Source organism: Sciurus vulgaris, assembly GCF_902686455.1.
Source record: "Sciurus vulgaris genome assembly, chromosome: 18".
NCBI lineage: Eukaryota > Metazoa > Chordata > Mammalia > Rodentia > Sciuridae > Sciurus > Sciurus vulgaris.
In genome coordinates this window covers 5634813-5660387 of record NC_136479.1, presented here as the reverse complement: position 1 = coordinate 5660387, position 25575 = coordinate 5634813, and the positions used below count along the sequence as shown (strand labels likewise).

Genomic DNA, 25575 nt, shown 5'->3' with positions numbered 1-25575 from the left:
GTGTTGGACCCGGGTCTCCTTGCTCTTTGTGGTTGCTGTTGTTACACATGTAAAATGAATGGCTCAGTAACACTCAGTGCATTCGCAGAGTCATGCAAACACCACCTCTATCTGGTTCCACAAGAAAATGCATACCCCTGAGGCAGCTGCCGGGCCCCCTCCTCACGTCCCCCGGCTGCACACACCACCTGCTTTCTCTTCATTTACCTCTTCTGAATCGTCCATATGAACGAAGTCATGTCCTGCGTGACCCCTTGTGTCTGGCTTGTTTTTACTCAACACCGTGTTGTCAACACCTGTCCATGGTATAGCCTGTGTCAATACTTAATTCCTTTTGAAGGCTCAGTAATATTCCATTGCGAGCACAGACAGCACTTCATTCATCCATTTCTCTGTTGTTGGATATTTGGGTTGTTTCTACCTTTTGGCTATTGTGAACAATGCTGCTATGGATATTCATGTACACATATTTTTTTGAGTCCCTGTCTTCAATTATTTAAAAATCTATCTGGGTGGGGAATTGCTCGGTAACATGGTAGTTCTGCCTTCAGTGTCTGGAGGACTCCTCCTGGCCCTTACAATATTTGGCTAAGATGCAGAGCAAGTGGGGTGAACCACCTGCTCCCAGAAGCCGTGCTGTGGTGAACCTGGATTTCTTTTCCCCAGCCACCAGCCCGTCCGGTATTTCATGCTGGACACATGGTCCACAGCAAACCAGTCCACGTCCTCTCTATTCCCTTAGCTCAGATGTTGGAAACCAGCCACAAGGCGAGCTTTAGCTTTCTGGGATGTTCTGCTGATGGGATGGGGCTCGGGCCAGCCTTCTCTTCCGCGCCACACAGAGAAAGCCAACATGACCCAGACAACCCACTTCCTCGGCCCTGAGTCCTGGAGAAGAGGGCATCAGAAGTCTCTCTGTGTCACAGAAACGGTCCCTGACATGCCGGAGCTGGAGCTATTTGTTTAGGTCCCCACTGGAAGCTGCTGCCAGGAGTCCAGCTCTTCTGTACCCACAGCAGGGCCAGCGAGTGGCCAGCTCAGGGCGGAGGGCAGAATGGCAGCCACTGACTTTGGGGAAAGGGATCTTGAGTCTAGAAATGAGGAGCCGGCCCCTGGCTTGGGGTAGGATGAGCTGCCTCTGCAGTTCTGTCCTGCTGGGTGAAAACAGCCACCACAGGTGCTGGGGCAGTAAAGCTCCAAGCGCAGATTTCAGCCTTGGAAACCCATGCGTTCGGTGCCAGGGTGGCTGGAGGGTCACTCTCAGCCTCAGGCTGAGTCCCCCGCTATGCACCACCGCACTGAAGACCACGGGCGCCAGGCTGAGGCTTGGGCAGCCCAGGGGGCCCTCGCTGGGCCATACCTTGGTGTGGGAAATGGGCCCTCCCCGCCTCCCGTTTCTTTCCTTCCCTCTGGGAGGTCGAGTCTGGGCACACAGCACTTCCTTCTGCCCAGAGGGTCAGCCCATTCCTTCCGTGAAGCCCTGCAGGGGACCAAGCTGATCCACGTCATACAAACTGGGTAACCCAAGTCAGGACGACACAGAAGTTAACTGTGGAGCCAAGGCGAGAGGAAGGCCTCTCCCAACCCCAGCAGTGCCACTGCAGGACTCTGGTCTGCCACGTCCACTGGACCCCAAGCCCCGCCAGGGTGGGCACTGTGGCGTCCTGGGTTCGCTTTGCTGTTGTTCACAGCGAGGGACCCATTATAGATGCTCAAGCAGGAGAGCAGAGGAAGGCACCAACAGAGGAGGGCAGGACAGGCCTCTTTCTGCACATTTAGTTCTCCCTCCCTCTCTCTCTCCCTCCCTCCCTCCCTCCCTCCTTCCCTCCTTCCTTCCTTCCTCCCTCCCTTCCTTCCTTCCTCTCTTCCTCCCTTCCTTCCTTCCTCTTTCCCTCCCTCCCTCCTTCCTTCCTCCCTCCCTTCCTTCCTTCCTCCCTTCCTCCCTTCCTTCCTTCCTCTTTCCTTCCTCTTTCCCTCCCTTCCTCCCTCCCTCCTTCCTTCCTCCCTCCCTTTCTTCCTTCCTCCCTTCCTTCCTTCTTCTTTCCCTCCCTCCCTCCCTCCCTTCCTCCCTTCCTTCCTCTTTCCTTCCTCTTTCCCTCCCTCCCTCCCTCCCTCCTTCCTTCCTCCCTTCCTTCCTTCCTTCCCCTGACACACACCCGCCTGCCTCCAATCATTTCTACGCTTACATTTTCAGCCTCTGAGCGGTGCTGCTCTCGACCTAGCTGAGGAAAACGTGCCCAGGCCCTATCCACCCACCCTTCCCGGGGCAAGGTCCAATACATCATTATCTTTAAGGTCAATGTCAAGAAAGCTTAGTGGCTTCATTTCCTTCTTTAAGGAAATTTGGGCCATTTCAGGGGATCATCAGCTTCGGGGGGAAAAGTGTGTCTTGGTGAAATACTTCAGTGTCTTGCGGAAGATTGTGATGGATTATTGGGACACCGCGAGGTTTAAGACCAATGCTTTCTGAAGCATGAAAGAAGTACCTGCAGATTTCCCTTTTTATGTTTAAATTACTTTGCTTCTTACTTGACTACTTGTTCTGACCTTTCGGAGCGTTTCTTCCTTCTTTATATTTCTCCTTGAGTCTCTTAACCATTTTTAAACTACTTGGGAAACATCTCGTATGCGCTTCTTCCTGCCTTCCGTTATTCTGCTCTTTGCCCGAGTCCATCCATCTTCTGTCTCTCACAATTCCAGAGACAACGTGGAGCTGTGCTTCTGGAAAACACTGACTTCTCATTTCCAAGTGAACCTGAAGTTATGACCACGGGGTTCTGTCTGTTTTTAATCCATTTTCCCCACAATGTGTTGTAATGGGAGACCTGGTCAAATCCATTTAACCTCTGCCTGCTTCACCTTGGGATTAATGTCCTTCCTGTTGCCCAGCATTGAGCTTTGACTGAACAGAGCGAGAACCACAGCAGCGAGGTGCACACAGAGAGAAGAGGACCCAGGGAGCCTCTCGTTCAAGGTCTGAACCCAGTTTCCACTACCTTTGAGCTGTGTGGCCCTGGAAAAATTACTTAACTCCCCTGGTTTTCAGTTTCCCACTCTCCAAAATGTGTTCCGTATTGATGGATCACTGAGGAAGTTAAATTAAATGGGAACACCTATTTATATCTGCTACATAGTGAGGACTCTCCTTCAGAGAGCCATAATGATGATTTAGTCCTTCATTAAAGAAACTTTTATTGAACTTATTTGATAATGGTAGTTGCGGGGTAGGAGGAGGAAATAAAAAGGAGCCCTTGATGTCTCCCGTAATAGGCGAGGCATGATGACTGCGGTTCTTCTGTTTTACCTTGGGGGTGAATCTGATCTTCACCTCCGACCAGGGGGCTGCTGCTCACCCACCGACACACACAGACTGGGAACCCACTGTGTGTTGGGAAACAAGAAGCGGCAAAGCCAGACTTGCTTCCTGATCTCAGGGATCCTGCGGGTCAGTGCTCCCGGCCATGCTGGGTTCCTGGAAGCAGTGGGTTCTCCACTAGGACACTCTGCCCTCTAGGGGACCTCGCGTAGCGTCAGGCCATCTGCTGTCACACCCAGGGGAGGCCATTCTACCAGCAGTTCCTGGAAGAGGCAGGGTGCTGCTGAACATCCCGCAGTCTCAGGCTGGCCCCCGCCACTACCCGCTGCCTGGCTGTGGAGAAATCCTGCTGCAAGGGGCGGATAATGAGGCCAGATCATCCATCATTAAGACCAGGAATAAAACCAGCCGAGTCGGAGCTACCAGTGCCGCGGGGCCTCCCAGATGCTGAGCTTCAACTCTGAGATTAGTGTCCTGCACCTGCCATGGAAGGGGAAGATCCCTGGGTGCGGAGGTGAGTGGTGCTCGCAGCCTGGTCTGGAGGCAAGAGGGCGGACCAGCACAGGGACCCGGTTCACCCCCGACCCCACGCCAGGACTCGCCCTGCCTGGCCTCGACACTTCCCTCCACGCTTTCAGACCCTGAAAGCTGCCCCCAGGAAGCCACCGTGTGTGCAGAGCTGCAGAAGTGACACTGTGGTGGAGATGGCCAGATGAAGAATCCCAAATAAAATTGCATACTTTAAGTGCTTCATTAATATGGTTGGGTAGAGAGCCTGCTAAATTCCCACGTGGTGGAGACAGAGGTGACAAGAGGAGGCCCAGGCAGCCAGCTAAATGAGAGGGGCAGGGTGGGAGCAGCCAGGGGAGGGCAGGTGGCATATCCCGCAGCAGGGCTGGGCATGCCTGAGCGGAGGGATCTGGCACTTTGCTCCAAGGTGTGCAAACTCCAACATCTCCAGGGCCCACAGATCCAATAAATAACTGAAGGTGGCCAGACAGCAACATGGGGGGAAATGAAGAAAGCTCGCGTTTCCAGAGGGCACAGCCATATCTTCACTTCAGCCATCATGCCCTCCAAGGGACGGGGAGAAGCCAGAGCTTCACATTTTTACACAGAATGCTATTTTGTAAACACATGCACCACACACACACACACCCCACAGGAGCTACCCCTTCCCACCCCGCCTGCTCTATCTGCAAAGGATGAGGTGCATTTGCCAGGTGAGCCTCAATCCAGGTGAGCACGTGAGCACAGCCCTGGGGCCAGCTGGGACTCCAGGCAGCCCTCCCCGTCAGCTCTGACTTCAGAGCCGTCCCTGGGCTTCTCGGCAGTGAATGTGAATCCACATTATATGGGAATGACACTCAGCCTGAGGGTCCAGCAGTCTGCATCTCTACCCAGCTCCCTGGTGCTGCTGATGGTGCTGGTCTTCAGACCACACCTGCAATGGCAAGGACCTTGGACCCACCCAGCCAGGGTGGCCCGAAAACAAGAGGAGAGTCCCTATTGGCTGGTTTCAGACTACTCGCTGCTCTTCCTAAGTGTGGCGTGTTTGATCCTCCTATTTCCTTTCAACCAAACAGATCTTTCCACCTGGAGCTGTGCCCTCTCCCTCTCATCTGCACACATACTCAGCTGATGTCCGGCAGCTGAAATCCTCCGGGCACCCCTTCTCCCGCGTGAACTAAATGGGAAGTGCTGGTGGGGAGGCCCTGCGGTTGGCTTGTCCGGAGCTCGGGGTTTTCAGGTAAGACCCAGAACCTCAGGCGGGCCACGCACACAATGGGGCTAATCCCCATGGCAGAACTCCAGCGCCCCCCCAGACTGATAAGGATCTGATGGCATGCGTCGCTCAGGACGAAACCTGCTGCAGAATGCCATGCCCACGCAGAGAAACACACCCCGTGGTGTTTGCTTGTGACAGGACTAACAGAAGCCATTCTGTGATCGGAACATTAGCATCTTGGACCTCTTCCCATTCGGTTATTACTTTAATAAGTTCCTCAACTGAGGCATTTTCAGGAAAGGGAAGCATCGGGTGGGAAATGTTATGAAAACCTGGATCTTGCAAACCTGGAATATTAAACTTAAGAAACCATCTATGCAACCCAACAGTCATAAATAAAAATATGTATGAATAATAACCATTTGGCTGATGCATTTCTAATGCATGTCACCGCAGAATGTGCACAGGCCCCGGAGCATAATGAGTTGCGTGTATCCTGGTTTATGTCCACTTCTGACATTGTGCATTTAAACTGAAAGGTGTGCTAACCAACCAGATATCAGGATTTTACTTTTTAAATTGCTATTTCAGCAGGGGTGGTGGGGAGGTGCTCATTTTGGTTTAAGAAGCATCCCCACCTCTGAAACAAAACCAAAAAGTTCTGGGGGGATTTGTTCTCTACGTCTATCCAACCCTGTTCACCTTCTAGAACATTCTGCAACTTTGCGCCTCCCCAGATGCCCAGCATTGCTAAGACACAGTGGGGAATCTGAGTCCACAATTCTTTAGCTCTGAGGCATGAGACACTAAAGTGAACAACTTGGTGTTTAAGAGCAGTTAAAAGGGGGTAAAACTGACCCAGAAGGAAGCTTGAACCCCAATACCATTATTGGCTGTGTGAATGCACCCATAAATTGGAGTTCTCACAAATAAGTCCTGCAGGTAAAACTGGTAATTGTAATCAATTACACTCCTTCATGTCACTAGCATTACCAGTGCTAATTTATCTTGATTGAATAAAATATGCACTTTGATTTGTTTTCTCTTTTTATATCTATCACTGTAACCCACCAAAAGACCCACAAACCCCACAGCTCTTTTTACTGCTGACTCCAAATTCTAGGTTCAGAGAAAAATCTGTTCACCTGCTCAGGAATAAGGAGGCTCACAAATTCACCTGGTCCCCTGCAGGTGCCTGATGCCTCTCAGGGCTCTGGGCTGACTGGAGTTCTTAGGTCAACCCTGCCATGAACAAAAACCTTCCTGGTCCTGGCTGGTCAAGACTGTTCCTCAGCCTCTAGGCCCTGGAGACACACGTGACCGCCTCCTTACACCCGGGTGTCCAGCCTCGCAGGCAGCCACTGACCCCTGCAGGGGTAGCTGCCCTGCAATCATGCTTAATTATGTAACAAGTGGAAGGACGGGGGAGAGGCCACACTGATGGCCACAGGACAGAGATGTTCATGCTGCACAACGCTCACAGAAATACATTCACCCTGAATGAGAAGACAGAGTGGGCAGAACTCAGTAAGTGAGGATCCCAAATGCACCCTTCAGAGAAGCCACCAAACAGCACCCCAGCGGAACCGCACTCTTCCCGGTGAGTGCTCCGGCTTGCTCCCGGGGGCTGTGAAATGGCACCGGTCCTGCTGCCTACTTGTATAACAACTGCCGGAGTGAATATATCGTGTGTCCGGCATCTGACTCCACCCTGCATAGGATCTCATGCCACCTGTGCAACAACCCAAGAGGAGCCAGGGCTCCAACAGTGCTTTAAAACTTGTGAAAAAAATCACACGGTTCCTGCCTGGCAGAGGGAAGATGCGAACCCAGGCAGTCGGCGGATAAGCAGCACCCGGACGCGCAACCCCTCTGCTCGCCGCTCCTCTGCTCCCTCGGGTCCTGTTATCAAGAGAGCTTTAGCATGCACAAGGTCGTCACTTCCCTGCACTGTCAGCTTTTCAAGGGGGACAATTCATTTTGACAGAGCTCTGGGCTGCCACATGCCCTAACCATTCAGAAAGAATGAATGAGAAGTCTCCTTGCTGAGGAATGTATTAATAATTGGGCCCGACATAGGAACTACCTACACAGCCAACATGATACTTGGCACGCTCGGTCCCTCCGCCTGTCAAATGCAACATTAGATCTTTAATTGCTGGGCCTCCTTGCACTCCAGCAAAGTAACCTGAGTAAAGAGGAGCTAAGGGCCTTTGTGGACCACCTGCCCCATGGTGTGGTCATTTCTGTGGCACTCTCTCACCTCCAGCTGGGCTTTTGAAATGAGGAGTCTTTTTCTTAGCTGAGATATTCAACAGTGCCTTTCAGACTATCAGCTGGAGGGAGTGACAGAGTATTCAAAATCGGCTTCATGTCTTTGAGAGAAAACTGTAAATGACTGACAGGCGGGCTAATAATGGTAAGAATAAAATGCCACCTCTCTCCCAGTTTCTGCCACAGAAGAAAATCGAGAGCTAGAAAACTCTTCTGCATCTCATCGTTGTCTGCCCATTTTGTAGCTGGACATGCTGAGAAGTGTGTTCTTGTGGATTTTTTGAATATCTGTCAGGGACTCCTCGGAGAAGAGAATCAGAGTTTCCGTCTTAATATCTTGGCTGTTTCTGATCTGGCTTCTGAAAGACAGGACCATTCCGGGAGAAACGCAAACTTCCATTGACACTGAGGCATTGCACAGAAATTCTGAAGTACTTTTAAAAAGTATGTATGTGGGACAGGGAATGAATTGTAAAGAAAAGAGTTAGAAGCCAGGATTTCCATTTTATAATTGGCCACATGGCCTTCCAGGACCTGCCTGGTAGCTGTGAAGTTCTTATTCCAACAATTTCCAAATAGTTCTGTGAGCCCCTACCAAGTGCAAAACAGCTGTTTCAATTTACATTCTTTAAAAGGCACAAGTAGCTTCTGCAGAGACCTTGAAGTATGAGTCATGATATAAAAAACAGGTAATCAAATCAAAACACAGGCAGTCACACGGGCTAGGGTCTGATAGCTCATCTCAGGAACCAGTTCTCCACTGTTCCAGCTAGGATGGACGGATGGCTCTCTCACCTGGACAGCTGTCTCTTCCTTATCAGTGTTTGAAATGCAAATGTAGAGAGACTTCCTGAGCACCCATGAAGAAAACACCCAGACAGAAAGGAAAATGGGCCGGCTAAATGCGGTTAGAGATCAAGGAGTGATGGGGATACTGAGAGGCCCCTTCAAAGTGTCCCTTCTGGAGCCACCCTGATATGACAGGTCTGAAGGCAGCCTGGGACTCCACCAGCAGCCAACATCCAAGATGATTCCAAGCCAGGTCCAGGGACCAGAGTCTAAAAGATACCATGACCCACCCGTCATGGACACAGCAAAACATTCCCAAGTGTAGGTAACTATCTTCAAGGGAAAGGGAAAAGAGCAGGTACCTGTGTCATGGAACATGAAGGAGCTCCCCAGAGACTCCCTGGACAGTAGGGTCACATCAAAGTGGGTCCATCCAGCAGAAATCACACATGGTCAAAGGGGCTGGTGCCGACACGAAGCCCGTACAGACTTCAGGTGGAGGGTTTCTTCTGCAGTGTGGTAGTGCGTTGTTCTTTCTTTGAGCAGCAACAGATTAAGCAGTTGGCCGTGTTGACAGATGGGCACACAATCAGAAAGCGGAATCACACACGGCATGGCCAGGGGCCAGAGCCAGGTGGTGGCTTCTCCCATTCACCTCAGAACATGCTCTCTACCAAGGATAAGAATTCCCCCGCTGCAATGCCCTTGTGTTGGTGGTGGAGAACAGGGAGAGGGTAAGGATGGGAGGCCCACTGTGGGGCATATCAGGCGCTGTCTTTTTGGCATATGCCATGGAATACTCTAAGGTTCCTCCTGTGAATGGCGCCACTCCATGGTGGGAAAAGGAATCCTTAGCTGGGTCAGATACACCACGTTAACAAAAATGAATGCAACTCAGCACCGAAAACTCCTAAAATCACTACTGAACGCTACCGTCTTCTGATTGTTGATCTCATGGATTTCTCTGGGGGTCAGGAAACTTTGTAAGTCAGACTCGCTTCTTCAGAAACAATGAGAAATGCTTTGGCGGAAGGTCGTGTTTTAGTCTTAGGAACCCAGAGAAAATAATTAAATTACCCATCTGGCTTTCTAGAAGGAATGGAATGGTGCCAAGACCACTCTTAACAGCGCCTCCTTCTGTTTGCAGGGTGCGCAAGGAGCAGGCTTGTAGGGTGCCGGAGCCAGTTTTGCTTTGAGTTGGACAAAAACAATCACATCAGCTGTGACAAGTCCACCACCCCCATTCTTTCTGGAAGAGTTCAGTCTCATATTTTCTGGGCTCTACAAAATGCCTAGTCTATCATATTTGTTTCCAACTGCACATTACATCCTTTAACATACCTAACAGTGACTTTCAGGGGAAAGCACATTTATAAATGAGCACGGTGGCTGAGCTGACGGTCCCCTTTCCCCCCAAACTTCTAACTGTGCTCATCAATTACTCGTAACGGTGAGGAGCGTTGGCAGTGTTTACCACCATCCTTTCTGAGTTATTCAGCTCGATCTTGCGGCTCATTAAAAGCATCTCTATTTATTTGCTGTGTGTTACAGTCCTTAACTTTGGCACAACACGCCAAAAGAAAGCCCATTTTACTTTTCCCTGTGGTGTTAATTGGTAGAACATGCTGCCTGCCTCTTCATTAATTATGTCAATGTGGATGAAACTTCCATTTTCATGGGGGTGAATTAACAAGGCTTCTCCGAGCAGGGCTGACAAAAAGCCAGCCCGACTGCCTGCGACCAGAGGGATAATGAAGGCTGCTGGTGGCCAGCGCCACGTTCATTTGCACAGGCTGGCTTTGTCTGGCCCCGAGCCCTCCTCGCTCCCCTTTTCTGGTGTCACCAGCATGGGGCAGGCAGTTTTGTGAAGCCAGCAATATCTGCGCTGCTAGGGACAACCCACGTGGCTACCTCTGCCCAGAGAGGAGGGCGGGCTGAGCCTCCTCACTGCAGATGGGGGCGGGGTGGGCCCGGCGCAAGCCACCTCCAGGCGGCACTGACTTCTGACGCTTTGGGGCAGGCTCCTGACGGTGTCACTGCAGGGGAAGGGGGAGAATAAAAGGCGTCCACAGCCCAAACTCCTTATTAATCAGCCTGAGATGACTTGCCAAAGTCTGACAGCTGGGAAATCGCGTGCGCGCGCGCACACACACACACACGCACGCACAATCCTAAACCTTAAGTCAAATCATATCCCCTGGTTAACAAAATCATTCGGATGTTTCCCCTACTTCTCTGCGCCACCACCGTGAAGGCTGGTGAAAGAGTGACACCTAGTTCCTGATCCGCGCCCAGACGCTGCTCCTCCTCCAGCCTGGGCGCAGCCTTGCCTGCCCTCGCCACCTCCAGCCCCAGCTCTGCGTCTCTCTCGCCTGTCTCACGGGGTACACCCCGGAGGAGTTGCGGGGCCCATGGTGGCCTCCTCCGTGGGAGAGCGGTTTTCGAATCACGACCATCACTGGCATCTTTGGTGGGTGCAGGATGGCAGAGTGCAGAGGACTGGGCCAGACTCAGGAAAAGAAAGAAAACTTAGGGTAGGCGCCACTCCTGATGCCCGGGAAAGGCCACAGGACAGAGAGCAGCTACCCGCAGGTCCAGCCTGGCCTTTGAAGAGGGAACTCCAGTCAGATATAAGTGCACACACACACACACACACACACATGTGCACATGCATGCACACACACCCACATGCATACACAAGCATATGTGCACACGCATGCATGCACACCCATGTGTATACGCAAGCATTTGTGCACACCCACATGCATACACAAGCATATGTGCACACACTCACAAATGTGCATACACATGCATGCACACCCACGTTCATACGCCAGCCTTTGTGCACACACACGCGGCCATATATGTACACACCGACACACATGCCCGCCCACACTCAGCCATACATATACACACAAAACATACATGCACACACAAACAAACGCAGACGGACCCAAGTGCACATATACATACAAGCACTCACACAGAAATGCACAGACACACAACCATGCATATACACAGTCAGAGGAGAAAATGCTATAGCCTCTTCTCAGATGAGCCACCCAGGATCTCAATACCTTGACTATGAGGAAGTTCTTTCTGGTGTCTCACTGGCGTCTCTCCCCCTGTGAATAAAGGCTTTTCTCAGAAGAAATGGAACAGACTTTACCCACCAAACAGGCCTACCCCTGTCCAGAAGCAGGTTCACATTGGCATTTTACCCTGGAGCTGCGTTCTGGAGCACCGGCTTGCCACCAGCCATTGCAAGGCCACGAGAGATGCGGCTGGAAGTTAAGGGCAAGAGGTCGCCGACACACTCACCAGGAAGGCAGGTTCCATGTGGTGACAGTCTCAGTTGGCAATCCCGCTGCGCTCTGCGATATCGGAGCTCACTTGAGCACACGCCAGCCTTCCCTAAGCAGACCCCTCGGTGCCGGAGTGGAAAACAGTGACCACAGCACGAGGTTCTTGAAGAGAATGGACAAGGGGCTCGTACACCGTGAGATCAAATAACTGCCGGTGAGCAGATAACGGCCACAGGACTGGTCCCCGCCCAGAGGGGACCCTAGCAACAGCTGTGCCCTGCGGGACCCTTGACCCCTATCATCACGTGTAATTTTCACAGAGACCACCCGGTGGACATTGTCACTGTGCTTCACAGAAGAGAAACCAGGGGCAGACGGGGAGGTGGGCTGAGCGGCTGCTGAGAGCGGACGGGAGACTGGACTCTCTGAGGTTCCCCACCAACACCATGGCTAGTGGGTAAGAGCCAGGAAGTGGACGCAGCCCCCGGGCCCGCCAACTGGAGACTGAGTGAAACATGGGCATCCATGCGACTGTGCTGCCGCCCAGGTAACCTGGAAAACACTGGGCTCTGCCACAGACCAGCCGCAAAGGGACAGAACTGCTCGATTCCACTTCTATGGACCAGCTAGAGCAGGCAAACTGGTAGGAACAGAAAGCAGTTTAGTTCTTGCCAAGGTCGAGAGAACAGGGACAAGTGTTCATCTTCCCAAGGAGCGTTCCAGGTGACGAAAATGTTCCAATTTTGTTTTCTTTATTTTATTTTATTTTTTTACTTTTAGAACATTGTGGTTGTGAATCAAATATAGAACGTTTGATTGTGGTGATGCCTGACCATTCTGCAGAGATGCTAAAAGCATCTATCTCGGCGTACACTTAAAAAGGGGGAATTTGACACTATGTAAATGATATCTCAATAAAGTTGTTTGAAAAACACAGAAATTTGCTTGCCCCAAGTTGAGCTTCCCAGACCACCCCATTCACGATCTCCTAGATGCAGCCATGAACTATGAAGAGCCACTGTCTGCTTCGTTTCCCAGAGGTGGGGTTCAGAGAGTGGAGGAAGGACCAGACAGGCTGGAGAAGAGAGGGACCGTGCGGCCCTCGGTGGGCTGCACCAGGGCCACTGGACTTTGCTTTCAGGAATCAGAGGAAGGAGGGAAGAGTTCTGAGCAGCACAGAGAGGATCACAGTCGTGCTAAAACGTACTTCTCTGGCTTCAGAGGATGGAAGCAAAGTGGTGGAGATCAGGACTGGCCAAGCAGAAGCTGGAACGGTCTCCTGCCCGAGAGACAGACGCACCTCGGGCCAGAGAAGTGATGGCGATGGAGGGAGAGTAGGGGTCTGGGAGATGTGGTCATGGCAGCTGATTTCTTGGGTGGACAGAGGAAGCAGGCTGCACAGAAGAGGAACCCAGGAGGACCCCCTGGTGATTAGCTGGGACAATGGGTTCATACCACCTGCTAAAACGGCACCTGCAGCGAAACCTATTTGCTAGGCAAGATCATTGTGCCACAGTAAAGATCATCTTCCACCCACACACACAAAAATCAAACCTGCATGTCCTTTGGGGAAAGAAAAATAGGAGGAGAGAGCAGGAAGACATCCTTGACTGGATGAAGGGTCTACATCCACTTTATTAGAAAGAGGACATTTCCTTTCTTGAAACATAGGGTCAGGGACCAAGGAAAGAAGGTGGCAGGGTAAAGGAAAAGAAAAGAAAACAGAAATTCTCCAAAGCTCAGAAGTTTCCAGAAAGGATCAGGCTCTAGGCGAGGCAGAAATGTCAGACTCCTTCCCACTTGCTCTGTGAGGACAGAGGAGATTAATCCTGAGCTGGGGTGCAAACTCTGACTGTTTTGCTTTCTTAGCGATTTGCACTTCAGAGCTGTGCTTGCCCTCCAGCTGGCAAGCCCTGCAGCAGTCTTTGGGTTCTTTCCCCTTTTCTTAGGTGGATTTTTTTCCACCTTTATCCATCAGGGAAGTCTATGAAGAAGAGCTGGCTTTGTCATCAGGAAGGCTGTGCTGGCTGATGGCAGTATCCTTTACCACTGACCTGTCAGGCATGCCCCTGGTTTCCTGGAATCCACACCCTTGTGTAGAAGCAGGACCATCGCTGTTGGATGAGTAAATCAGACAGCCCGCCTAATGAGCCTGCTCCAGTGCCTGGCACCCTAGGCAGGGGGTCAGGCGCAGGTTGTGATGGTCCCCAGCACCCCCAAGGCATGGGTCTGCCACCTTTTTCAGGGTGCTGTTGGCATGAGGGGCTCCTTGGAGCATTAGGAAGAGCTACCTCTCACACCTGCAGTAAATGCTCATGCAGGGAAACTTCCAATGAACCCACTGAACTGACCTACCACATTTTGAGAACTAAGGGATCCTACAGGAAGGGCCACTGACCGACCTGTATTTTGAGAATCTTAAATGTCAGGCAGGGGGTTTCAATGCGACTTCCTCTTACTCGGGAAATATGAGCCAAGCTCCACTCTCCTCCACTTGTCTTCATTGCTCTGGGGCAGATTTAGGCAGCATGGTTTTGAAGGCACTGCAGGAGATTCTATCGTGCAGCCAAATTGGGAATCCATTAAAAAGGAAGGAAACCTGATGTCTGCATCCTCTGCCCAGGATGCTGTTCCTGTGTCTGACGCTTACCTGATTCTGGTGGTGTTTTGGGGTGGGTGGGATCTCAGGCTGGCAGTCTGGGGGGCCTGGAACCACCTGCTCTCAACCCCTCTGCAGGAAGATCTTGGGAAGTCACTGGATACCTTGGCTCTCCTTTAATTCTTCCTGTTGATATAGGCAGGCAAACCGAGCTTGCCTTAAGGATGACTGGGCAGGTCAAAGGAAGGGTGCCATGTAACGGCTCTCAATGCCTGAGTGACACAGCCATCACTCTGTAATGGCTCACGTGGAACCTCTCCTTCCATCCTTACCACTGACGCAGCCTGCCACCATCATCCCTCTACCCTCAAAGCAACCCTCAGATACCCACGCTGGCTTTCCTGTGCCCATTTGCTAAAGCAGCTGTTGAGGACACCCTCCCAGCAGGGTTCTTAGCGTGAAGTTGCTCTGCTAGCAGAAGGGACAGTGTCCAAGCCCACCCTCCGTAACTCTGGCTCCATGGGCGTAGCGTGTGGCACGATCAGGCACATTTTAGGGATCCCTCCTCTATCGTACACCTGGATTTTGGAATTCTGTTCCCCTCGGTGAGCACCTACATTAAAAACCACAGGGAAGCAGGGTGCTCCTGGGTCACTAAGCACCAGGACCACTGAGGCCAAGCAAATACCTCCCCCAGATTAAAGACCGCCCAGTGCCAGGAACAGAACTAAGGGGTCCTATAGAAAGGGTCACTGGGGTGCAGCACGCACACATTTCATTCCCATTCTGATTGACTTCCCTTGACCCTAATGGCACACGTCCCTCCATCTACCCTGGGCCTTTCTGGACCTGCTGCCCGCCTGGGCTGACCACAGCCTCTTCCTTGCCTCACTCGGGTCTCCTCTGACCAGGGGACATGAGTGAGGCACCACTCCTTGACTTCTCTGGAAACTTCCTCGCCTGCTCTGCCAGAGGCAGCGGCTCAGCCAGGCAGGGCAGGTTATTTGGGGTGCTGTGCTGGGGGTGAGAAGGGGTGGGCAGAGGGAGGAGGGCTCAGAGGGAAAGGCAATTTATGGCGTCTGTGGGTAGCTGGCTCCCCCCGCCCCCCGGCACATTTCTAATTTTATTTTGCTTGCATTTATATTAGGAAATGCTGCAAGTACCTCATGCCAAGGGCGGGCGTGAACCAGAAGAAGATGTCAGGCTCGGGGGGGCGGGGGGGCTAGAGACAAGCCTGGTGAGTGTCCACCGGCACAGTGGCTGAAGAGGAAAGGCACCTGGGACCCCCAGCTGGAGATTAGGGCGACTTAGGTTCTCGTTCATATTCCCCTGAAGATGGCGGGAGTTACCCTGGCTAACCAGTGTAGCTCTGGATCCCAACAGCATTCTCTGTACCCCTGATTTGAGATTCCAGGGCTACTTTTCACAGGGAAGATGCTCCGTGGAGCTTTTAGTATTTCCTATACATCATCACGGAGTCCTGACACCCGGAATGTCTGTTGCCATGCCAGCGACCAGCCCAGTGGTCACAAGTCTAGATCTGGAGACCATACGGTCCTACTTCTTTGTACGTTAGGGATGGCCAGGGTGTGCAAAGCTGTGTTCTGATGTGTTTGCCTTCATACACACACATAATATTACATAATCTCCTTCTGTCTTTATTTTTGGTCGTTTTTGGGGGTCAGAGTACCTATAATCTACTCTTGGTAAACTGCTGGGAATTGCAGTCCCCACCTTGCACACTACGGCTCTAGACTTAGTCACGTAAACGGACATTTTACCCTGTGTGACCCTGGGTCCAGCACCCACCCTCCTTGTATGCAATCAGAAAAGATGTGGAACCATCTTAACCGTGCGCCAGACACCTGCAAAGAGAAAATAGAGTAGCGATTGCCACCAGCATCAGCACTGGGCACCGGCATCATTACAATGGCCAGTCTTACGTGCCAGTCTGATTAGGCTTCAGCTCCCCATTATTCCATCAGATGCAAATGTAGGGGTAGCTGGGAGGGGAAGACTTGCAGATGTGATTGACATTGACATCTACAGTTAGTTGTCTTTAAGTGAAGGAGAGTGTCCTGAGAAAGCTTGGTGGCTTGTCCCCTTCAGTGAATGGCTTGAGGAGCAGAGCAGAGGTTTCCCTGAGGAAGAGGATTGTGGTCCACACTGTCAGCTCCTGCTGAGAGCTTCCCCAGTGGCCTGGCCCCATGGATTTCAGACTTGTTTAGCTGGCCCCACAGTTGTAAAACAAATTCCTTGCAATAAACATCCCAATTTATACAAACATCCTGCTGGCTTTGTTTCCTGGGTGGAACCCTGATTGACAGGATCTCGTCACCACGGTCCCATCTCTCCTATTGAATATGGGCATTTGTGTGGCATGAACGGAAGCAAGACCCACATCTCAGGAACACCGCGTTGGATCTTCTTGCCTTGAGAAGCTGCCCAGAGTGGTCCCATCTCTGCTTTGAACTTTGCAGAGGCACAGGAGGATGGTGAACACCTGCTGATCGGCAGGAGGAAGCACTGTCGCTCTGCCTGTCCTCCTGCGGCTCTGCAGTACACCCTGCAGTCACAGGCATGCTGGTGGCCCGCCATGTCAGCCTCCCTGGAGAAACTCCTATGCCTTTCCTCCAACATGCATGCTTCACTCAGCATCTGGCTGAACCCCAACCACGGGCTGACTGGGTCATCCTCAAAGGCGCCGTGTAGCCAACTGGGAAGCAGGTGGGGTCAGCAGGCACACAGACCTGAGACAGGGAGAGCTGGGCGCTCTGAGAAGACTGTGCTGGAAAGCCACATGTGACGAGGACTTGGTGACCAGCGGGTGGAGTGGCAGCAGCTGCAGGGAAGAGCTTCGGGGTTCTGACCAGGCAGGGCTTCTTGGCCATGGGCAGAGGTCTATGCTGCAGGTTCAGAGGGGTGGGGAGGAGGGACCTCCACTGGGGATGACTCCGCCTGGCTGCCCCATTCCCTGGGAACCCTTCTTCAGCAGTCCTGGGACGTTCCTTGGGAGCAGCTGTGTTTTCATTTCGTGGGGCTGGCCTTGCACATTTCCCATGGAAACACATTTGGGGTGAAGCGGTGCGTTAGTTGTCCAGGCTGCCAAAACAAAGTTATCAGAGACTGGAATGCCTAAATATCAGAAATCGACTCTCTCACAGTTCTGGGGGTGCCAGGCTGAGGTCAAGGTGTCTGCAGGGTTGGTGTCTTTCGAGGCATCTCTCTTGACTTGCAGGTGCCATCTTGTCCCTGGGTCTCCACCTGGCCCTCCCTGTGTGTGTCTTCATCTCCACTTCAGATAAACACACTGGTCCTATTAGACAAGGGCCCACCCTGGTGACCTCACGGTAACTTCATCATCTCTTAGAGGATGTTACCTTCAAATAGAGTCACATTGTGAGGCCCTAGAGGTCAGGCCTTTGACAGTTGAAGTTTGAAGGAACACGACTAAGCCCATGATAGATGGTGAGCAAATTGGCTACAGTTTCATACTTAGCCCCAATAAGATCCCCAAGCCAAACTCTAGGGACAGACAGACATCGATCTCCAGATGTCCACAGACACGTGGCCTCTCTTGCTTAGGCGCTGCAGGACTGGTGACATCCAAGCTGTATCTTGCTGGAGACCATGGTGTCAAGTCCAGCAGGTGAAGAGGAAAGGAAACTCCACTTACAAGAGGCCCAACCTGGGACAGAGGAGAGCACAGCACCCTGGGGGGACAGAGCCCTGTCTCCTCTGCAGCTCTCTCCCCAGAATAAAAATAAAATGTTCTCTGGCAACAGAGAGTGGCAGGCTACCCTCTATCCAGGCAGATTCCGGTATAAAGCCTCTGAAACTGAGCTCCACAGGCAAACTCACACTGCGTGGACTGAGGTGACTGCTGGGCAGACAGCCCACTCAGTTGTAGGATTCTGTTAAAATAAGGAAACCTGTCTTCTCCTCCATCCGTCTCCAGGTTGTGCGCAGCACAGAGTGCTATTTGCTCTAAGACTTTACATTGAGAGCTTTGCACCTTCTAGTATTATCCAAGAACTCATCTGTCTCCACATCGGAATGGCCCCATTTCCATTTCCTGACATTTTGTAGTGGGATCAGTAATTAACCCATCACCCCACCACCCAGGCTATATTCCCTGGATCATCTATTATGTACAAGGCACCATGTGAAGGGCTAGTCTGGGGAGTGTTTAATTTGGTTTTCATAAAGTTTCTGCTTGGTTTATTTTGTGCTTTTGAGTTCTTCTCTTGGGTGAACCTAATGGATGGAGAAATAAAGATTCTTGGAAGGGACAGTGGTGGAATAATGAGAAGCGTGTTCCGTCTGATCAGAAACACGCATGGCTGGTCATCCTGAAGCTGGCAGGCGGAGGGGCCCGAGTGCAGGCCGAGAAACCACCATAAAGCCTGGTTGATGGCGCAGTATACATGGAAATGGGCAGCTCTAGACGACTCCGAGGTAATGAAGATGCTATAAAAGAAAACTCAGTGTACACCTCTTGCTGATCAGGTAAGAAATGCCATTAAGATGGATGGGGTTATTTGAAGACTCTGCGACCAGCCCTACAAAGCACCTACCCATCTGTCTGGTATTTCCATAAAGCCCTTGAAGTTGCCAGGATGAAGCATGAGATTACGATGAGCTGCAGAGAGCTAAATTGGTGCAAAGGCCAGGGAGCCCTGTGTACCGCAAGTGGTGCTGACATTCGGAGTAGGATTGGGCCAGGGCTGCAGGAAGACACAGGCAGGTGTGGCAAGTAAAGATGATTTCTCTAGCCTCCCCATTATTTTTTTCTGATAAGGAGAGTATTCTTGGATTGTTTATAAATCCCAACCTAAAAATTCAAAGAACGGCCTTGTGTTCTAAAATGCTTCTGTGCGAAAATGCCCCTTTCAAATTCTTCCACGACGTATTTCGTCTTGGCCAGGGACTGAGTGTTCGGTTATGGGAAATCTCATAGTAAATGTTGTGGGCATGTGTTTGTCACTCCGTAAATCCTCACTCTGGGCTTGACAGGAATCCAAGATCACCTTTTAAAGCTAATCTAGCTGAGGGATAAGACGGCGTTCTTAGCACTTCAGCTCCAGTACAATATGACTGGCAATAAAATCATCCTTAGCCATGGTGATTGGCAGAGGGTTATGGTATTGCAGGCAACTCTCTTTTGAGAGCTTTCAAGTTTGCTTCTTGCAAAAATAGACCTGTAAGTAAATATGTTAAGCACTAAAAAAGCATGAAGAGTACTTCTAAAGGGTCTATTAGGCTTGTTAGGCCAGGCGAAGCCCAACACTACATGGCACCCAATCTCAAAGCCCCTACCTGCTCCCCGCCCTCAGCCAGGTCCAAGCTGTGCAAACACCAAGTGCTGGGATGTTGCTCTTTAGTGAATCAACTTGATCCACTTTGTCTCCCTAACAAGACAATCGGTCTACTCCTACTGCCTTACTCTCATAACTTCCTCTGCATAGGGGCTTATTTTTCTAAATTAGCCCAAGTTAAGCACTTACCTAAATTGGCTAAGCATTTTACTGCATTGCTAATGCTGGTTTACCTAAGACCAGTCAGTCTCCTGTCATCCTGGTGGCCAAACTGTACCTACAGTCCACAAACCCCTGCCACAGACCACTCGAGCTGTTGGGCAAAGCCCATGAGAGAGTCCATGGTCCTGTGCACCCCACCCCATTGTACACATGTACACAGAGCAGCCTTGCTCTCAGTAATCACCACATACAGTTCCCTCTGTGGTAGATGCCAGCTCACCTCCTGGAGGTTAATCATGAGGGTCCTTGTACACACTTTGCCCTTTAAAAAGACAGTGGGCTCCTGTTCCTTCTCTTAATCTGCCCACCAGAAAAGACTGTAGCTGCATAACCAAGAATATGCTAATGACCCAGGGGTGAGAAAAGGCACGCAGACCCAGTTTTAAAGTCACGTCCCACACTGTCAACACAGAACAGAAAGCAACATGGAAGGTTCTCCATTTCTTTCCTTAATCTTGAATTCCTTGGAATTCTCCCAAAGGCTCACCTAGCTGAGATCCATCTTGTTCTTTTCTTCATCTCTCAGGCTCTACCTTAATATCACTGAAGAGGGGTTCGTGAGAGAAAAGCAGATAAGGGGGCATTTCAGTCAGCCATGACCAAAAGACCTGACAAGAATAATGTGGAGGAAAAAAAGTTTATTTGGGGCTCAGAGTTTAAGAGGTTCAGTCCATAGATGGCCAACTCCATTGCTCTGGGCCTGAGCTGAGGCAGAACATCAAGGTGAAGGGTGTGGAAGAGGAAATACCCTCAGGACATGGCAACCAGGAAGCAGAGAGAGAGCTTCTCACCAGGGAGAAAATATATAACCCAAAGACACACCCCCATGACCACCTCCTCCCCAGCCGTACACCACCTGCCTACGATTACCACCCGTCTTATTCATTCATGTGGATTAATATGCTGATTAGGTTAAGCTTCTCAGAACACAATCATTCCAGCTCTGAATGTTCTAGTATTGTCTCACACATGAGCTTTTAAACCTATCTAAGCCCTAACAGGGGAAACTATAAGATTCCACATAGTTTCCATATCGACTTCATAAGGGAGTGGCATGATCTCTCTATCTCACACACACACACACACACACACACACACAGAGGAAGGAAATTGCAAAATAAAGAGAAAGTCACATTTTTGATCGAAAGGAAAAGAGATAAGAAAAGGGGTTGGGAGCTCTGGGTTAGCCTCAGAGAGTACGTGATGCAGGAAGCAGGGAGGTTCTGCATAGAGGAAGATACCAGGTCTAAGGGCAGACGTGTCTCCAGAGCTGGGCATCCCAAGAAGCTGCAGGTACTCAGGATAAAACCTAGAGATCTGCCGTGTAGCCCCCCACCTACTGTTAACACTGCCGTGCTGAAGACTTAACTAGGTAAGAGGACAGATTTCATGTTAAGCATCTTACCATAATAAAATAAAATTTTAAACAAATGAAGGGAACCAGGGAAAATACATGGAGCTCCTCATTGAGCCTGCAGCATCACGGCTTCAGCACATGAGACCACGTCATGCATGGTGCCACATGGCCCCGCTACCAACAGACCAGCAGTAAAATCCACGCTCAGCAGGGCAGCGGAAGCCCCCCAGGCACAGTGCCTGGCACTGACCCCATAGCTCTATCTGCCCACCTGATGTCTTCATCCATCCCTATAATTCCTAGAAATTATCATGACACTTGCAAATTTGTATTATATTGAGAATTATCATGAGAATTTGGAGAAGGGAGAAGAGAGGGGACAGAAAAGATGAGAAGAGAGAAAAGGCAGGAGAAGGGTGGATGAGAGAGGAGGGGAGAGATGAGGGGGAAAGAGGTGATAGGGAGAAAAGGAGAGGAAGAGAGGGGACAAAGTGGGGAGAGTGGACGGAAGGGAAGAAAAGGAGGGAAGAGGCAGGGGCAAGGGAAGGCTAACTGTCAGAGTGCAAGGGGAAAGAAAGCTCCAGGGAATAATCACCCATGTCTGACAAGCCTGAGGAACTTTTGGGAACAGAGACATTAACGCGGGATTTTGACACGTGCACAGTACTGTGGTCCCTGCATCGCCTCTAGCCTCAACATGGAAATTCATGGCACACAATACCTTTGGGTGATCCTGCATGCTTGGGGCGAGCCTGAGAAGGGGGCAAATGATCCAAGGTGAGAGGACACAGAGCACTAAAGATGGACACCTGGGATGAACAGCATCTCTAGCGATGTGATCAACTGCCAGGTGCACGCAGACACTCGAGGAGGGCTCTGAGATTCCCAAAGCCCAAGGACGAAGGTTGCAGCCAGTTCAAATATAGAAAGCTGGAAAAGTTAGGGCACCTTGGCTGCAGATCTAAATGTTAGTTAAAGATTGTGACAATCTTAAAATATAGCGTGAGTGATGTTTGAGAACACAGCACAGCTTGTGCAGTCCTATGCAAAGCAGATGCAAATCAGATGTAAATGTACACGTGTCCTCCCTGGCTAGTTCTGACTCAGGCCCCTTCTGCGGATGAGATCTATGGACACACTCAGATCTCCAGGTAACTCTGGATGGTGAGATGCACCCAGGAGGCAGAGGAATGCCTTTGCTGAGTTACCGGAAGCTTTCCGAGGAATCACTCACTAGCGATGTTTGCAAAAGGAAACAGGAAGTGGAAAATACCATTGGTCCACAAGAGGGTGGAGGGGACTCATGGATGAAGTGACCTGCTCTGAGCTGGGGCAGGAAGGACAACCCACTGGTTTTTCCTTGTGTTCTGGTAACAAACACACAACGTAACATCTCCAGTCCTAACCATTTTTAGGTGCAGAGTTCAAGTGATGTCAAGTACATTCCCATCACTGTGCGGTGGTCACCACCATCCATTTCCAGCACTCTCTTCCTCTTCTAAAACTGCATACCCATTGACGAAGAACTCCCCTCTCCCCAGCCCCGGGCACCCCACCGTCTACTCTTGGACTCTAAGATTTTTCTATACCAAGAACTTGATGTAAATGGAACGATACAGCATTTGTCTCTTTGTAACTGACTTATTTCACTTAGCTGAACACTGTCAAGGTTCAGCTGCAGTAGGATGTGTCGAAATTTCCTTTTCTTTTAAGGTTGAGTAATATTCCACTGTGTTTATGTGTATATATATATACACACACTATATGTGCATGTATGATATTTAGACATTATATACATGTATTTCATTTTGCTTATTCATTCATCATCAATTGGCACTTAGATTAGTTTCATATTAGCTGTTAGGAATAATCCTGCCATGAACATGGGTGTAAAAATATTTCCTTGAGCCTCTGTTTCAGTTATTTTGAATATCTATCAGAAGCAGAATTGCCAGATCGTGTGGTAATCCTTTTTTTAATGATCAGAGGAATGGCCATATTGTTTTCCATGACAGCAGTACCATTTTGCATTTCTTCCAAGAGCACACAAAGGTTCTAATCTCCCCACATCTTGCCAACACTTGTTATTTTCTGTGTTTTTTTTTTTTTTTTTTTTTTAATATAGTCATCCTACTGGGTATGGGGGTAATTCTGATCTGCATTTCCCTAATGACTGGTGACGTGGGACAGGTTTTCCTGTGTTGCTGACGAACTGGTCTGGAGTCAGCTCCTTCGATCTTGCTGCTGTTGTCCAGTCCCCACATGGCTCTAACGGAGAGTCTGAGAGGTTCTTCTGTCTGTGCCATGTTCATGCTCCTCTTCCTCTCACGTAGGCTGCTTAGGGTTTAATTGCTTCCCAAACTCATGCAAACTCTTAGCATTATCTTCGTGAGAAATCCTGTGCATCTCCACGACCAGTTCAGTCTACAGCGCAGTCAGTCCATCCTTACCCGCAGCCTGCAGTCACCACCTGAGGTATCTTCCTGACGCCACGCTTGCCACTGCTCAACAGGCAGCAGGGGTGTGGTCCGTAAATAAAAAGTGGATCAGGGTATTCGCATGTCTACCCAAACTAAGGCCCCCCTGCCTCACTCAGGATCAAATCTTCATTTCTCAGATGGCCCAGGACCACCAACGCTGGTCTCTCCTGCCGCTCTGATCTCCTCTGCTGCTGTCTCCGGGTTCTCCGTCATCTGGCCATGGGTTTCCTGTGGGTCTGAGCTGTACCATGCTGGCTCTGCTGGAGTCCAGCCTCCCTCACCTTGGACTGTTCCTCCAACATTCCTGACCCCACGCTGGACCCCTCCTGGCCCTTCAGGCCCCAGTGTGGGCTCTCCCTTCATACAGTCCCCATCTCTCACATCTTCCAGTGTCACTGTCTGTGGAACAGCTTTTGCTCCCCCAGATTATTTTGCATTGGTCCAGGTGGAGCGTCCCTAGCAGGAAAATCCCCAGTGCTACAGACTCCACAGCATCTTTGACCATAGACATGATGTCATAAGTAGGAAATTCCACACCTGCACTCAAAACACAGGCTATCAAAATAATAAAGCTATTGTATAAAATTTCCCTCAGGCTATGTAAAGGTGTAGACGAAACATAAATGAACTTGGTGTTTAGATTTGGGTCCTATCCCCAAGTTATCTCATATACATACAAATATTCCAAAATTCGAAAAACAAATCTGAAAAGTGAAATACTTCTAGTTGCAAGTGCTCCAGATAATGGGTTTTCAACCTACACTTTCACCTGGATCTCATAAAATTGGATTTGGTTGCTATTTAGAGATTTCTAAAATAACCCTGGCTTAAACAAAACATAGGTTTATTTTTCTCTACCAGAGAAGTTTAGAGCAAGGCAGTCCATCCTAAACCTTCCTGTCCCTTACCCTAAGGACATACATTCTACTCTCAAAGTTGCCCCAAAGTCACTTCATTTCATATACCAGTGGAGAGAGAGGGAGAGATGGCACAGGGATCTTTGCATAGCTAGTGAATCAGACCCCATTAAAGGGATCTTCTAGAAAATGCATCTAGTGGTGTTCACTGCCATCTTTTTGGTGATCCCTCTCTGCTAGAAAAGCTGGGGCACAGCATTAATATCCCTTAATTTGGGCACATTCGCTATGATTAATGGACCTCTGGCCAAGGGAAAAGTGATGGATGGCTTTGGGCAGGTGGCTGGCAGTCTCTGCCACGGTTCCCTCCCAAGTGCTGTCCTGGCTCAGAGCACATGAGTGGGGGCAGTGAGGTGTTGCCTGTGGTCTCTAGTGGGCAGGACATCCCTGGTGACCCCTGCAGTGTCTGACCAGCATGGTGCAAACAGGTGCAACGAGCACTTGCTGGGTGAGGAGGAGGCACAGTTCTGGAGATTTTCCAAGATGGCGCCTAAGATGGCACATGGACTCCTTCTGCCACATTCAGGTTCTTCCATAAGACAGACCGACTCGGCCATCATGCACCTGTCCGCCTGCTCACTCCACTCCTGAGAGAACCCACTGCCATTCTCACTGCCAACCAGGAGAGTCCGGCTTCCTCCCCAAAAACCATCCCATGATATGAAGGTGAAGATCCATTTTGGAGCTGGAATTATTCCAACCAGTTTCATGACACTATGTGTTCATGTCCCAGAAAAGAAAGACAAGGCACTGTCTGGCTTGGATTTTTCTCCAGAATTTCCCAGAAGCGTGGCTCCATTACTTCAGCTGTCTACATTCTGAACCCCTTGGAGAACAGACCATGGCAGGAGCTGTTCTGTATTCTTTCTAATTTCCTCCCAACGCCACTGGAGTGACCAATGGACGCTGCAGGTGCAGAAGGGTGGCCCTCTCTGCAAGTGAGGGTGTGCAGGTGATTGACTGTGCGAGAACTTCCAAACCGCTAGGCATCTGCTGCGGGGACATGCAGACTTCCATTTCCAAAGATGTTTTAAAGTGCATGATTCAGGACCCATCTCAAAAACATTCCCCATCTATTACTTTTTCACCGATTACCATTCGATTTTTTAAATGATAAAACAGGGAAACCTTTAAACACTCAGCGAATCCTGAATTATTAAACATAAAAGGGCACTTTGGTGTATTTATTATCACACTGAAGGAAATTTTGTCTGGTTTAAGCTCTTTAAAATGTCCCCCTCTATTCTGAAGTGGAGTTAAAAATGCATT

The 25575-nt window shown here is 50.3% G+C and overlaps 1 protein-coding gene across 32 annotated transcripts in view; it reads right to left on the bottom strand.

Annotated features, from left to right (window-relative positions):
- Positions 1–25575, bottom strand: part of RBFOX1 (RNA binding fox-1 homolog 1) — a 1434211-nt gene that overhangs the window by 395757 nt on the left and 1012879 nt on the right. The gene's annotated exons all lie outside the window — the stretch shown is intronic.